Genomic DNA, 14,354 nt, shown 5'->3' with positions numbered 1-14,354 from the left:
ACACACACTGAAACCTTTCCCTACAGACTGAAACCCTTCCCCACACACTGAAACCTCTTCCCCACACACTGAAACCTCTTCGCCACATACTGAAACCCTTCCCCACGCACTGAAACCTCTTCCAAACACACTGAAACCTCTTCCACAAACACTGAAACCTCTTCCCCACACAATGAAACCTCACCCCCACACACTGAAAACCCTTCCCCGCACAATGAAACCTCCTCCCCACACACTGAATCCCTTACACCAGACTCTGAAACCTCTTCCCCACACACTGAGACCTCTTCGCCACACACAGAAGCCACTTCCACACAGACTGAAACCCCTTCCCCACACTCTGAAACCTCTTCCCCAAACACTGAAACCTCTACCCCACACACTGAAACCTCTTCGCCACACACTGAAACCTCTTCCCCACACACTGAAACCTCTTCCCAGAAACTGAAACCTCTTCCCCACACACTGAAACCCCTTCCCCACACACTGAAACATATCCACACACACTGAAACCCCTTCCCCACACACTGAACCCTATCCCCACACATTGAAACCCTTCCCCACGCACTGAAACCTCTTCCCAGAAACTGAAACATCTTTGCCACAGACTGAAACCCTTCCCCACACACTGAAACCTCTTCCCCACATACTGAAACCTCTTCCACACACACTGAAACCTCTTCGCCACACACTGAAACCTCTTCCCCACACACTGAAACCTCTTCCCCACACACTGAAAACCCTTCCCCACACACTGAAACCCATCCCCACACACTGAAACCTTCCCCACATACTGAAAACTCATCCCCACACACTGAGACCCCTTCCCTACGGACTGAAACCCCTTCCCCACACATTGAAACATCTTCCCCACAGACTGTAACCCATTCCCCACACACTGAAACCCATCCCCACACACTGAAACCTCTTCCACAAACACTGAAACCTCTTCCCCACACACTGAAACCTCTTCCCCGCACAATGTAACCCCTTCCCCGCACACTGAAACCTCCTCCCCACACACTGAAGCCCTTACACCACACTCTGAAACCCCTTCCCCACACACTGAAACCTCTTCCCCACACACAGAAACAACTTCCCCACAGACTGAAACCATTTCCCCACACTCTGAAACCTCTTCCCCACACACTGAAACCTCTTCCCCACACACTGAAACCCCTTCCCCACACACTGAAACCCATCCCCACACACTGAAACCCCTTCCCCACACACTGAACCCTATCCCCACACACTGAAACCCTTCCCCACGCACTGAAACCTCTTCCCAGAAACTGAAAACTCTTCCCCACACACTGAAACCCATTCCCCACACACTGAACCCTATCCCCACTCATTGAAACCCTTCCCCACGCACTGAAACCTCTTCCCCACATACTGAAACCTCTTCCACACACACTGAAACCTCTTCGCCACACACTGAAACCTCTTCACCACACACTGAAACCTCTTCCCCACACACTGAAACCTCTTCCCCGCACAATGTAACCCCTTCCCGGCACACTGAAACCTCTTCCCCACACACTGAAACCCCTTCGCCACACACTGAACCCTATCCCCACACATTGAAACCCTTCCACACGCACTGAAAACTCTTCCCAGAAACTGAAACATCTTCGCCACAGACTGAAACCCTTCCCCACACACTGAAACCTCTTCCCCATAGACTGAAACCCCTTCCCCACACACTGAAACCCATCCCCAAACACTGAAACCTCTTCCACACACACTGAAACCTTTCCCTACAGACTGAAACCCTTCCCCACACACTGAAACCTCTTCCCCACACACTGAAACCTCTTCGCCACATACTGAAACCCTTCCCCACGCACTGAAACCTCTTCCAAACACACTGAAACCTCTTCCACAAACACTGAAACCTCTTCCCCACACAATGAAACCTCACCCCCACACACTGAAAACCCTTCCCCGCACAATGAAACCTCCTCCCCACACACTGAATCCCTGACACCACACTCTGAAACCTCTTCCCCACACACTGAAACCTCTTCGCCACACACAGAAGCCACTTCCACACAGACTGAAACCCCTTCCCCACACTCTGAAACCTCTTCCCCAAACACTGAAACCTCTACCCCACACACTGAAACCTCTTCGCCAAACACTGAAACCTCTTCCCCACACACTGAAACCTCTTCCCAGAAACTGAAACCTCTTCCCCACACACTGAAACCCCTTCCCCACACACTGAAACATATCCACACACACTGAAACCCCTTCCCCACACACTGAACCCTATCCCCACACATTGAAACCCTTCCCCACGCACTGAAACCTCTTCCCAGAAACTGAAACATCTTTGCCACAGACTGAAACCCTTCCCCACACACTGAAACCTCTTCCCCACATACTGAAACCTCTTCCACACACACTGAAACCTCTTCGCCACACACTGAAACCTCTTCCCCACACACTGAAACCTCTTCCCCACACACTGAAAAACCTTCCCCACACACTGAAACCCATCCCCACACACTGAAACCTTCCCCACATACTGAAAACTCATCCCCACACACTGAGACCCCTTCCCTACGGACTGAAACCCCTTCCCCACACATTGAAACATCTTCCCCACAGACTGTAACCCATTCCCCACACACTGAAACCCATCCCCACACACTGAAACCTCTTCCACAAACACTGAAACCTCTTCCCCACACACTGAAACCTCTTCCCCGCACAATGTAACCCCTTCCCCGCACACTGAAACCTCCTCCCCACACACTGAATCCCTTACACCACACTCTGAAACCCCTTCCCCACAAACTGAAACCTCTTCCCCACACACAGAAACAACTTCCCCACAGACTGAAACCCCTTCCCCACACTCTGAAACCTCTTCCCCACACACTGAAACCTCTTCCCCACACACTGAAACCCCTTCCCCACACACTGAAACACATCCCCACACACTGAAACCCCTTCCCCACACACTGAACCCTATCCCCACACACTGAAACCCTTCCCCACGCACTGAAACCTCTTCCCAATAACTGAAAACTCTTCCCCACACACTGAAACCCATTCCCCACACACTGAACCCTATCCCCACACATTGAAACCCTTCCCCACGTACTGAAACCTCTTCCCAGAAACTGAAACATCTTCGCCACAGACTGAAACCCTTCCCCACACACTGAAACCTCTTCCCCACACACTGAAACCTCTTCCACACACACTGAAACCTCTTCGCCACACACTGAAACCTCTTCGCCACACACTGAAACCTATTCGCCACACACTGAAACCTCTTCACCACACACTGAAACCTCTTCCCCACACACTGAAACCTCTTCCCCGCACAATGTAACCCCTTCCCGGCACATTGAAACCTCTTCCCCACACACTGATTCCCCTTCACCACACACTGAAACCCCTTCCCCATACACTGAAACCTCTTCCCCACACACTGAAACCACTTCCCCACAGACTGAAACCCCTTCCCCACACATTGAAATCCATCCCCACACACTGAAAACTCTTCCCCACACCCTGAAACCTCTTCGCCACATACTGAAACCCTTCCCCACGCACTGAAACCTCTTCCAAACACACTGAAACCTCTTCCACAAACACTGAAACCTCTTCCCCACACAATGAAACCTCACCCCCACACACTGAAAACCCTTCCCCGCACACTGAAACCTCCTCCCCACACACTGAATCCCTTACACCAAACTCTGAAACCTCTTCCCCACACACTGAAACCTCTTCGCCACACACAGAAACCACTTCCACACAGACTGAAACCCCTTCCCCACACTCTGAAACCTCTTCCCCAAACACTGAAACCTCTTCCCCACACACTGAAACCTTTTCCCCACATACTGAAACCTCTTCCACACACACTGAAACCTCTTCGCCACACACTGAAACCTCTTCCCCACACACTGAAACCTCTTCCCAGAAACTGAAACCTCTTCCCCACACACTGAAACCCCTTCCCCACACACTGAAACCCATCCCCACACACTGAAACCCCTTCCCCACACACTGAACCCTATCCCCACACATTGAAACCCTTCCACACGCACTGAAACCTCTTCCCAGAAACTGAAACATCTTCGCCACAGACTGAAACCCTTCCCCACACACTGAAACCTCTTCCCCACAGACTGAAACCCCTTCCCCACACACTGAAACCCATACCCAAACACTGAAACCTCTTCCACACACACTGAAACCTTTCCCTACAGACTGAAACCCTTCCCCACACACTGAAACCTCTTCCCCACACACTGAAACCTCTTCGCCACAAACTGAAACCCTTCCCCACGCACTGAAACCTCTTCCAGACACACTGAAACCTCTTCCACAAACACTGAAACCTCTTCCCCACACAATGAAACCTCACCCCCACACACTGAAAACCCTTACCCGCACACTGAAACCTCCTCCCCACACACTGAATCCCTTACACCACACTCTGAAAGCTCTTCCCCACACACTGAAACCTCTTCGCCACACACAGAAGCCACTTCCACACAGACTGAAACCCCTTCCCCACACTCTGAAACCTCTTCCCCAAACACTGAAACCTCTTCCCCACACACTGAAACCTCTTCGCCACACACTGAAACCTCTTCCCCACACACTGAAACCTCTTCCCAGAAACTGAAACCTCTTCCCCACACACTGAAACCCCTTCCCCATACACTGAAACCCATCCCCACACACTGAAACCCCTTCCCCACACACTGAACCCTATCCCCACACATTGAAACCCTTCCCCACGCACTGAAACCTCTTCCCAGAAACTGAAACATCTTTGCCACAGACTGAAACCCTTCCCCACACACTGAAACCTCTTCCCCACATACTGAAACCTCTTCCACACACACTGAAACCTCTTCGCCACACACTGAAACCTCTTCCCCACACACTGAAACCTCTTCCCCACACACTGAAAACCCTTCCCCACACACTGAAACCCATCCCCACACACTGAAACCTTCCCCACATACTGAAAACTCATCCCCACACACTGAGACCCCTTCCCTACAGACTGAAACCCCTTCCCCACACATTGAAACATCTTCCCCACAGACTGTAACCCATTCCCCACACACTGAAACCCATCCCCACACACTGAAACCTCTTCCACAAACACTGAAACCTCTTCCCCACACACTGAAACCTCTTCCCCGCACAATGTAACCCCTTCCCCGCACACTGAAACCTCCTCCCCACACACTTAATCCCTTACACCACACTCTGAAACCCCTTCCCCACACACTGAAACCTCTTCCCCACACGCAGAAACAACTTCCCCACAGACTGAAACCCCTTCCCCACACTCTGAAACCTCTTCCCCACACACTGAAACCTCTTCCCCACACACTGAAACCCCTTCCCCACACACTGAAACCCATCCCCACACACTGAAACCCCTTCCCCACACACTGAACCCTATCCCCACACACTGAAACCCTTCCCCACGCACTGAAACCTCTTCCCAGAAACTGAAAACTCTTCCCCACACACTGAAACCCATTCCCCACACACTGAACCCTATCCCCACACATTGAAACCCTTCCCCACGCACTGAAACCTCTTCCCAGAAACTGAAACATCTTCGCCACAGACTGAAACCCTTCCCCACACACTGAAACCTCTTCCCCACATACTGAAACCTCTTCCACACACACTGAAACCTCTTCGCCACACACTGAAACCTCTTCACCACACACTGAAACCTCTTCCCCACACACTGAAACCTCTTCCCCGCACAATGTAACCCCTTCCCGGCACACTGAAACCTCTTCCCCACACACTGATTCCCCTTCACCACACACTGAAACCCCTTCCCCACACACTGAAACCTCTCCCACACACTGAAACCACTTCCCCACAGACTGAAACCCCTTCCCCACACATTGAAATCCATCCCCACACACTGAAAACTCTTCCCCATACACTGAAACCCTTCCCCACACATTGAAACCCATCCCCACACACTGAAACCTCTTCCCCACATACTGAAACCCCTTCCCCACACGCTGAAACCCATTCCCACACACTGAAACCTCTTACCCACACGCAGAAACCTCTTCCCCACACACTGAAACCCCTTGCCCATACACTGAAACCTCTTCCCCACACACTGAAACCTCTTCCCCACACACTGAAACCACTTCTCCACAGACTGAAATCTCTTCCCCACAGACTGAAACCCCTTCCCCACACATTGAAACCTCTTCCCCACACACTGTAGCCTCTTCCCCACACACTGAAACACCTTCCCCACACACGAAAACCCTTTCCCCACACACGGAAACCTCTTCCCCACACACTGAAACCCATTCCCCACACACTGAAACCTCTTCCCCACACACTGAAACCTTCCCCACACACTGAAACCTCATCCCCACACACTGAAACCCCTTCCCTACACACTGAAACCCCTTCCCCACACACTGAATCCTATTCCCCACAGAATGTAACCCATTCCCCACACACTGAAACCCATCCCCACACACTGAAACACTTCCCCACACACTGAAAGCTGTTACCCACACACTGAAACCTCTTTGCCACAGACTGAAACCCTTCCCCACGCACTGAAACCTCTTCCAAACACACTGAAACCTCTTCCCCAAACACTGAAACCTCTTCCCCACACACTGAAACCTCACCCAGACACACTGAAACCCCTTCCCCGCACACTGAAACCTCCTCCCCACATACTGAATCCCTTACACCACACTCTGAAACCTCTTCCCCACACACTGAAACCTCTTCCCCACACACAGATACCACTTCCCCACAGACTGAAACCCCTTCCCCACTCTCTGAAACCTCTTCCCCACACACTGAAACCTCTTCCCCACACACTGAAACCCCATCCCCACCCACTGAAACCCCTTCCCCACACACTGAAACCCTTCCCCACGCACTGAAACCTCTTCCCAGAAAATGAAACAGCTTCGCCACAGACTGAAACCCTTCCCCACACACTGAAACCTCTTCCCCACACACTGAAACCTCTTCCACACACACTGAAACCTCTTCGCCACACACTGAAACCTCTTCCCCACACACTGAAACCTCTACCCCACACACTGAAACCTCTTCCCCGCACAATGTAACCCCTTCCCCGCACACTGAAACCTCTTCCCCACACACTGAATCCCCTTCACCACGCACTGAAACCCCTTCCCCACACACTGAAACCTCTTCCCCACACACTGAAACCACTTCCCCACAGACTGAAACCCCTTCCCCACACTCTGAAACCTCCTCCACACACACTGAAACCACTTCCCCACACACTGAAACCACTTCCCCAAAGACTGAATCCCCTTTCCCACAGACTGAAACCCATCCCCAAAGACTGAAATCTCTTCCCACACACTGAAAACCCTTCCCCACACCCTAAAACCCCTTCCCCACACACTGAAACCCATCCCCACACACTGAAACCTCTTCCCCACACACTGAAACCACTTCCCCACACACTGAAACTCATCCCCACACACTGAAACCCATCCCCACACACTGAAACCTCTTCCGGACACACTGAAAGCTCTTCCCCACAGACTGAAACCCTCACCCACACACTGAAACCTCTTCCCCACATACTGAAACATTTTCCCCACACACTGAAACCTCTTCGCCACACGCTTAAACATCTTCCACACACACTGAAACCCATCTCCACACACTGAAACCCCTTACACACACACTGAAACCTCTTCCACACACACTGAAACCCCTTCCCCACACACAGAAACCCCTTCCACACACACTGTAACCCCTTCCCCGCACACTGAAACCCCTTCCCCACACAGTGAAACCCCTTCCACACACACTGAATCCCCTTCTCCGCACACTGAAACCCCTTCCACACACACTGAAACCCATCCCCACAGACTGAAACACATCCCCACAGACTGAAACCCCTTCCCCAAACACTGAAACCCATCCCCAAACACTGAAACCTCTTCCACACACACTGAAACCTTTCCCTACAGACTGAAACCATTCCCCACACACTGATACCTCTTCCCCACACACTTAAACCCTTTCCCAACAAACACAAAAAGCCATCCCCACAAACTGAAACCCTTCCCCACGCACTGAATCCTCTTCCCAGAAACTGAAACCTCTTCGCCACACACTGAAACCTCTGCCCCACACACTGAAACCTCTGCCCCACACACTGAAACCTCTTCCCCACACACTGAAACCTCTTCCCCACACACTGAATCCCCTTCACCACGCACTGAAACCCCTTCCCCACACACTGAAACCTCTTCCCCACACTCCGAAACCTCTTCCCCACACACTGAAACCTCTTCCCCACACACTGAAACCTCTTCCCCACACACTGAAACACCTTCCCCACAGACTGAATCCCCTTAACCACACACTGAAACCCATCCCCATACACTGAAATCTCTTCCCACACACTGAAAACCCTTCCCCACACACTGAAACCCCTTCCCCACACACTGAAACCCAACGCCACACACTGAAACCTCTTCCCCACACACTAAAACCACTTCCCCACACACTGAAACCCATCCCCACACACTGAAACCCAACCCCACACACTGAAACCTCTTCCCCACACACTGAACGCTCTTCCCCACAGACTGAAACCCTTACCCACACACTGAAACCTCTTCCCAACACACTGAAACCTCTTCCCCACACACTGACACTCCTTCCCCACACACTGAATCCCCTTCACCACGCACTGAAACCCCTTCCCCACACACTGAAACCTCTTCCCCACACACCGAAACCTCTTCCCCACACACTGAAACCTCTTCCCCACACACTGAAACCTCTTCCCCACACACTGAAACACCTTCCCCACAGACTGAATCCCCTTAACCACACACTGAAACCCATCCCCATACACTGAAATCTCTTCCCACACACTGAAAACCCTTCCCCACACACTGAAACCCCTTCCCCACACACTGAAACCCATCGCCACACACTGAAACCTCTTCCCCACACACTAAAACCACTTCCCCACACACTGAAACCCATCCCCACACACTGAAACCCAACCCCACACACTGAAACCTCTTCCCCACACACTGAACGCTCTTCCCCACAGACTGAAACCCTTACCCACACACTGAAACCTCTTCCCAACACACTGAAACCTCTTCCCCACACACTGACACTCCTTCCCCACACACTGAATCCTCTTCCACACACACTGAAACATCTTCCCCACACACTGAAACCTCTTCGCCACACGTTGAAACATCTTCCACACTCTCTGAAACCCAACCCCACACACTGAAACACCTTACACACACACTGAAACCTCTTCCACACACACTGAATCCCCTTCCCCACACACTGAAACCCCTTCCACACACACTGTAACCCCTTCCCCGCACACTGAAACACCTTCCCCACACACAGAAACCCCTTCCACACACACTGAATCCCCTTCTCCGCACACTGAAACCCCTTCCACACGCACTGAAACCTCTTCGCCACACACTGAAACCCCTTCCCCACACACGGAAACCCATCCCTACAGACTGAAACACATCCCCACAGACTGAAACCCCTTCCCCACACACTGAAACCCATCCCCAAACACTGAAACCTCTTCCACACACACTGAAACCTTTCTCTACAGACTGAAACCCTTCCCGACTCACTGAAGCCTCTTCCCCACACACTTAAACCCCTTCCCCACACGCAGAAAGCCATCCTCACACACTTAAACCTCTTCCCCACACACTGAAACCCCTTCCCCACACACTGAAACCCATCCCGACACACTGAAATCTCTTCCCCACACACTGCAACCTCTTCCACACACACTGCAACCCCTTCCCCACACATTGAAACCCGTTCCCCATAAATGAAACCCCTTCCCCACACACTGAAACCCCTTCCCCACAGACTGAAACCACTTCCCCACAAACTGAAACCTCTTCCCCAAACACTGAAACCTTTTCCCCACACACTGAAACCCTTTATCCACAGACTGAAACTACTTCCCCACACACTGAAACCTCTTCCCCAAACACTGAAACCTCTTCCACACAGACATAAACCTCTTCCTCACACACTGAAACCCATCCCCACACACTGAAACCTCTTCCCAACACAATGAAACCCCTACCCCACTCACTGAAACCCATTCCCCACACACTGAAACCCAACCCCATCACTGAAACCTGTTCCCCACACACTGAAACCCCTTCCCCACACACTGAAACCCATCCCCACACACTGAAACCCCTTCCCCACACACTGAAACCCATCCCCACACACTGAAACACTTCCCCACACACTGAAACCTCTTCCCACACCCTGAAACCTCTTCGCCACAGACTGAAACCCTTCCCCACACACTGAAGCCTCTTCCCCACACACAGAAACCTGTTCCCCACACACTGAAACCCCTTCCCCGCACACTGATACCTCTTTCCCACAGACTGTATCCCTTTCACCGCACACTGAAACCTCTTCCCCACACACTGAAACCTCTTCCCCACACACAGAAACCTCTTCCCCACAGACTGAAACCATTTCCCCACACACTGAAACCCCTTCCCCACACACTGAAACATCTTTCCCACACACTGAAAGCTCTTCCCCACTGACTGAAACCCTTCCCCACAAACTGAAACCTCTTCCCCAAACACTGAAACACCTTCCCCATGCACTGAAACCCCTTCCGCACACACTGAAACCTCTTCCCCACACACTGAAACCTCTTCCCAACACACACTGAAACCTCTTCCCCACACCTTGAAACTCCTTCCCCACGCACTGGAACCTCTTCCACTCACACTGAAACATCTTCCCCACACACTGAAACCTCTTCCCCACACGCTGAAACATCTTCAACTCCCACTGAAACCCATCCCCACACACTGAAACCCTTCCCCACGCACTGAAACCTCTTCCCAGAAACTGAAACCTCTTCGCCACAGACTGAAACCCTTCCCCACACACTGAAACCTCTTCCCCACACACTGAAACCTCTTACACACACACTGAAACCTCTTCTCCACACACTGAAACCTCTTCCCCACACACTGAAACCTCTTCCCCACACAATGTAACCACTTCCCCGCACACTGAAACCTCTTCCCCACACACCGAATCCCTTTCACCACACACTGAAACCCCTTCCCCACTCACTGAAACATCTTCCCCACAAACTGAAACTCCTTCCCCACATACTGAAACCCCTTCCCCACTCTCTGAAACCTCTTCCCCACACACTGAAACCTCTTCCCCACACACTGAAACCACTGCCCCACACACTGAAACCCCTTCCCCATACACTCAAACCTCTTCCCCACACACTGAAAGCCCTTCCCCACAGACTGAATCCCCTGAACCACACACTGAAACCCATCCCCACACACAGAAATCTCTTTCCACACATTGAAAACCCTTCCTCACACACTGAAACAGCTTCCCCACACGCTGAAACACATCGCCACACACTGAAACCTCCTCCCCACACACTGAAACCACTTCGCCACACACTGAAACTCATCCCCACACACTGAAACCCATCCCCACACACTGAAACCTCTTCCCCACACACTGAAAGCTCTTCCCCACAGACTGAAACCCTCACCCACACACTGAAACCTCTTCCCCACACACTGAAACCTCTTCCCCACACACGATAACTCCTTCCCCAGGCACTGAATCCTCTTCCACACACACTGAAACATCTTCCCCACACACTGAAACCTCTTCGCCACACGCTGAAACATCTTCCACACACAGTGAAACCCCTTCCTCACACACTGAATCCCCTTCTCCGCCCACTGAAACCCCTTCCACACGCACTGAAACCTCTTCCCCACACATTGAAACCCCTTCCCCACACACTGAAACCCATCCCCACAGACTGAAACACATCCCCACAGACTGAAACCCCTTCCCCACACACTGAAACCCATCCCCAAACACTGAAACCTCTTCCACACACACTGAAACCTTTCCCTACAGACTGAAACCCTTCCCCACACACTGATACCTCTTCACCACACACTTAAACCCCTTCCCCAGACACAGAAAGCCATCCCCACACACTGAAACCCTTCCCCACGCACTGAATCCTCTTCCCAGAAACTGAAACCTCTTCGCCACAGACTGAAACCCCTTCCCCACACACTGAAACCTCTTCCCCACACACTGAAACCTCTACCACCCACACTGAAACCTCTTCGCCACACACTGAAAACTCTTCCCAGAAAATGAAACAGCTTCGCCACAGACTGAAACCCTTCCCCACACACTGAAACCTCTTCCCCACACACTGAAACCCATCCCCAAACACTGAAACCTCTTCGCCACACACTGAAACCTTTCCCTACAGACTGAAACCCTTCCCCACACACTGAAACCTCTTCCCCACACACAGAAACAACTTCCCCACAGACTGAAACCATTTCCCCACACTCTGAAACCTCTTCCCCACACACTGAAACCTCTTCCCCACACACTGAAACCCCTTCCCCACACACTGAAACCCATCCCCACACACTGAAACCCCTTCCCCACACACTGAACCCTATCCCCACACACTGAAGCCCTTCCCCACGCACTGAAACCTCTTCCCAGAAACTGAAAACTCTTCCCCACACACTGAAACCCATTCCCCACACACTGAACCCTATCCCCACTCATTGAAACCCTTCCCCACGCACTGAAACCTCTTCCCCACCTACTGAAACCTCTTCCACACACACTGAAACCTCTTCGCCACACACTGAAACCTCTTCACCACACACTGAAACCTCTTCCCCACACACTGAAACCTCTTCCCCACACACTGAAACCCCTTCGCCACACACTGAACCCTATCCCCACACATTGAAACCCTTCCACACGCACTGAAAACTCTTCCCAGAAACTGAAACATCTTCGCCACAGACTGAAACCCTTCCCCACACACTGAAACCTCTTCCCCATAGACTGAAACCCCTTCCCCACACACTGAAACCCATCCCCAAACACTGAAACCTCTTCCACACACACTGAAACCTTTCCCTACAGACTGAAACCCTTCCCCACACACTGAAACCTCTTCCCCACACACTGAAACCTCTTCGCCACATACTGAAACCCTTCCCCACGCACTGAAACCTCTTCCAAACACACTGAAACCTCTTCCACAAACACTGAAACCTCTTCCCCACACAAGGAAACCTCACCCCCACACACTGAAAACCCTTCCCCGCACAATGAAACCTCCTCCCCACACACTGAAGCCCTTACACCACACTCTGAAACCTCTTCCCCACATACTGAAACCTCTTCGCCACACACAGAAGCCACTTCCACACAGACTGAAACCCCTTCCCCACACTCTGAAACCTCTTCCCCAAACACTGAAACCTCTACCCCACACACTGAAACCTCTTCGCCACACACTGAAACCTCTTCCCCACACACTGAAACCTCTTCCCAGAAACTGAAACCTCTTCCCCACACACTGAAACCCCTTCCCCACACACTGAAACATATCCACACACACTGAAACCCCTTCCCCACACACTGAACCCTATCCCCACACATTGAAACCCTTCCCCACGCACTGAAACCTCTTCCCAGAAACTGAAACATCTTTGCCACAGACTGAAACCCTTCCCCACACACTGAAACCTCTTCCCCACATACTGAAACCTCTTCCACACACACTGAAACCTCTTCGCCACACACTGAAACCTCTTCCCCACACACTGAAACCTCTTCCCCACACACTGAAAAACCTTCCCCACACACTGAAACCCATCCCCACACACTGAAACCTTCCCCACATACTGAAAACTCATCCCCACACACTGAGACCCCTTTCCTACGGACTGAAACCCCTTCCCCACACATTGAAACATCTTCCCCACAGACTGTAACCCATTCCCCACACACTGAAACCCATCCCCACACACTGAAACCTCTTCCACAAACACTGAAACCTCTTCCCCACACACTGAAACCTCTTCCCCGCACAATGTAACCCCTTCCCCGCACACTGAAACCTCCTCCCCACACACTGAATCCCTTACACCACACTCTGAAACCCCTTCCCCACAAACTGAAACCTCTTCCCCACACACAGAAACAACTTCCCCACAGACTGAAACCCCTTCCCCACACTCTGAAACCTCTTCCCCACACACTGAAACCTCTTCCCCACACACTGAAACCCCTTCCCCACACACTGAAACACATCCCCACACACTGAAACCCCTTCCCCACACACTGAACCCTATCCCCACACACTGAAACCCTTCCCCACGCACTGAAACCTCTTCCCAGAAACTGAAAACTCTTCCCCACACACTGAAACCCATTCCCCA

Source organism: Heterodontus francisci, chromosome X (assembly GCF_036365525.1).
Source record: "Heterodontus francisci isolate sHetFra1 chromosome X, sHetFra1.hap1, whole genome shotgun sequence".
Classification (NCBI taxonomy): domain Eukaryota; kingdom Metazoa; phylum Chordata; class Chondrichthyes; order Heterodontiformes; family Heterodontidae; genus Heterodontus; species Heterodontus francisci.
Note: the sequence above shows the minus strand (reverse complement) of the source record.